Source organism: Lucilia cuprina, chromosome 4 (genome assembly GCF_022045245.1).
Source record: "Lucilia cuprina isolate Lc7/37 chromosome 4, ASM2204524v1, whole genome shotgun sequence".
Lineage (NCBI taxonomy): Eukaryota > Metazoa > Arthropoda > Insecta > Diptera > Calliphoridae > Lucilia > Lucilia cuprina.
In genome coordinates this window covers 51,685,327-51,689,083 of record NC_060952.1, presented here as the reverse complement: position 1 = coordinate 51,689,083, position 3,757 = coordinate 51,685,327, and the positions used below count along the sequence as shown (strand labels likewise).

The window sequence follows — 3,757 nt, the reverse complement described above, 5'->3', positions numbered from 1 at the left end:
TAAAGCCAATATTTAAAAATTAGAACTTGTCCGGTATACTATTCATGCAAACAAAGTCATTTTATCTGGTATTGTGGCACGGCGATCTGAAACTATTTAAAAAAGAAAAAAACTGATCTTCGAGAGATAATACAACCATATACCTTTCGAGTTTATTGAGTGTTTCCTTCACTATAATAAATTTCCTTGGAATCTGGTCGAACCAGATAACCACATAATCTGGTACGAAGAGTGACTGTGTTACTATCAATAATGAGTGTGTCGGATGTTGTTCTCCATGAGTGTGACGAATGAATGACAAGTATGCTGGGTTGAATGGTGGTGGATGAATGGTATCTTATAAAAGTTATACCATTGAAATTTCCTTCCTTGTCCAGGTATGTTCTGGGTTTAATCTGTCCATACCAGATTTGCCACAGTGTGTTCTCCGTGAGTAAGAACAAATCATCAGCTTATTTGATTGATTCATGTTTTGGTCTAACGAATACGTTGAATAAGGCCAACACGGCAGATGTTCACGTAATGCACTTTTACATCTTCACCATAAGAAGGTGAGAATTTGATGGCCACAGAGTTATTTGAAATACAAAGCTTTCTCCTCCATGATTTCAAATAATTGAATGTCTTCTTTGGAATTCTTATTATTTAACATCAACACCACTTTTTACGTATTTAATACGCAGTATTTATAATATCTTTTAAACACGTACATATATTTTAATTTAAAGGGAGAAAATATGTTTCTAATAATTTGTAATTTTTAAAAAATAAAATAATGACATATTCAATAATTATTTTGAAAAGTAAAATTACACGTTTTGTGCTTAAACAAATAATTTTACTAAAAATTATATAAACTTAAAGCAAAAATGTTTATAGTATTAGAAACATTTTTACGAAAAATCTAAAATACTTAGTTTTGTATGTATTTTTGCAGACAAATTAATGTAAATAATTTTGTTAAACATATTATGTCTAAATTTAAGCATTTTATCATATGATGGAGTGTTTAGTGATTTGTCATAACTAAACAGTATAATTCTAAGTCAAAAGGGAAAAACTCTTCACCGAGCCGGCGATAATATTTAGAATTACCGCCTGAATATTCGCAATATTTACATAAGCATGCTACATATTTGTGTATAGTTGTACAATTTAAAGATTAATTAAGGATAATTATTTTTTGCAAAATATACATAGTGGTGCCTCCCATATGAGTTAAATACATAAATCGTTTTTCTCGGAAACTATTAGAGTCAGAATCTTCTAATTTTCATTATAAACATTGGGAAAAAATGAGCAGACTTTTATTAGGGGGCTTGGAACCTCCGTTTGAATTAAATAAATATGTATATGTTATTGAAAATATGGCTATTCGTTACGAAAATCGTTTGAAAGGTTGCTCGGAATTCGGAAGTCTTTGTCTGAGGAAATTCGGAAAAATGTGCAGAAATGTCGGTCAGAATTCTGTACGAAATCTGATGTAAATTTCTGGGGAAATTCTGAAGGAATTTTCGAAATGTCTGATCATTGTCGGATAAAGCTCTGATAAAACATCAGACATTGGTCAGACATATCTGATAATTTTTACGTCTTGGCTTATCAATGTCGGAAAAAACTCTGATAAAACATGAGACATTGATCAGACATATCTGATAACTTTTACATCTTGTCTTACCAATGTCGGATAAAACTCTGATAAAACATCAGACATTGGTCAGACATATCTGATAATTTTTACGTCTTGTCTTATCAATGTCGGAAAAAACTCTGAAGAAATATCAGACATTGGTCAGAAATGTCTGATATTTTTTACGTCTTGCCTGATCTTTGTCGAAAAATTTCGAAAATAAGGAATTAAACAAAAAACTGAGAAATTTATAACAAACACAAAAAAGGATTTATTTCATTTAGAGTATTCATAAAAATTAACTTATTTTTGGATTTCTTAAATATTTATTTTATACGTACATATGATTTTTTTTAATAATTCATTTTATAAATTTAATATAAATTATTCATTCACATTCATTGTAACATTTAATTTTAATGTTTTTTTTTTTTTGATTTTTAAATAATTTTGTACATTTTTTAATATTTCATTTTATAAATTTGTTTATATAAAATAAGTAAAACAAATTAGGAAATCTGTTCGATTTTTCTCTTATTTTTTGTTAATTCGATCTTTGGCTGCATTAAAAAATTTTTTCATATGATGTTCAATCGTTGAAGCCATTGTTGAAGCTATATGTTGTAAAGTAAAGTCTAATAAACAGATAAAATTAAAAATAATTTTTTGTAAAATTTAAGAATGCAAACCTTTAAGAAGTTTTATAAAATAAAAGTCTCCTACAGAAATGTTTTTGTTTACACTTAGCCATGAAAATTGGCATGTAATGTTGTCATCTTTTAACATTATTTTTAGGTTTTCATATATGAACTTTTTTATGTCATCTTGAGGCTGCATTCTAAAAAGTTTTATCTAAAAAATAAATTATAAAAAGAAAGTAAATTATATGTATATTGTATACACTCAAAATTAAAGTTAAGAAATGAAAGTATTAAAATAGCTTGTTTTGTTAAAACTAGAAACAAAAAAAATTAAACATCTTAATTTAAATTATTTAATAGAAATATGCATTCGCACACTTTTTGTTTCCCAACATTAATCTCCATTAATGTAGATTTGCAGTTCATAAACTTACCAATTGATTTGCAATTGGTAATCGAAAGTAATAACATCATCTGCGGATAATATTGTTGGTATTGCGACACTATTATTTGTAGTTTGCAAGTTTCTTAATGCAGTTTCAACCCTGGTTCTTAGATGAATAAATTCTTCTGCAAAATGACCGTACAATTTTGTGTTCTCATTTCCTATTTTATTGTTAGTTTCCTCGATTTTTATCAATTTGTTCCAGTTTTGTTTTCAAAATCTTATTTTCTTCCAATAATTTTTTATTAACTTCCATTATTGTCATTATAGCTTCATGGATTTTTTGTTATCTTCTAAAAACTGACGGTTTTGATCCACTAGTGTGGAAATAAGATTTTGTGGATCTGCAAGTATAGTATAATTCATTACACTGTGCAACAAGAAAATCTTTCCCGAATGAGACCAACGAGAAATGAAAGTAGACCTCCAGTAGGCTAAAATCCATAAAGGGTTTTAAAAAGTTAGCTCGAGTTTTTTAATTTATAGGCATTTAAAGTTTTGAAATTTTTTGAAAAATTTTCCCATATATGTATTTTATATGTATGTAATACAATGAAATAAGTCAATATATAAATTAATCAATTACTTAAGGTCTTAAATATTTAAATTTATTAATGTTTATACTTTGTGGGCTTTCTATTTTAATAGTTGTGAGTAAATACTCTACTAAATTTATTTCATTTATCAAAAAATAAAATTAAAAATTTTAAAATTTGTACGGAAGTAAAATGGATTAGTTTACCAAAATTAGATTTTCTATGGATCCCTTCATGGTCCAACTCTGATTTTTTATATGTTGTTGATATTATAAACAAATTTTTATAAAGGAATAATGAAAATGGGAGATACCGTTTTTAAGATATCCTTGACTTAAGAACATTTTTTATATAATTATACTTATTTTAAAACCATAATATTTCAAATAAAGTATTGTCAAACTACAACACATAGGCATTAATTACAGTCTAAAATGATTAAAATCGGATAAATATGTTAGAATATATACAATATCAAATTTAATCCTTTTTAGAAAAACTGTTA

General features: G+C 26.7%; 1 long non-coding RNA gene across 1 annotated transcript; it reads right to left on the bottom strand.

Moving 5' to 3' along the window:
* Window positions 1–2,089: 2,089 nt before the first annotated feature.
* Window positions 2,090–3,181, bottom strand: LOC124419631. The gene is made up of 3 exons (XR_006940734.1): window positions 2,706–3,181; window positions 2,320–2,482; window positions 2,090–2,265 (listed from the first exon to the last, which is right to left on the bottom strand). It is a non-coding gene; the product is annotated as an uncharacterized LOC124419631 (long non-coding RNA).
* Between the last annotated feature and the right edge of the window lie 576 nt (window positions 3,182–3,757).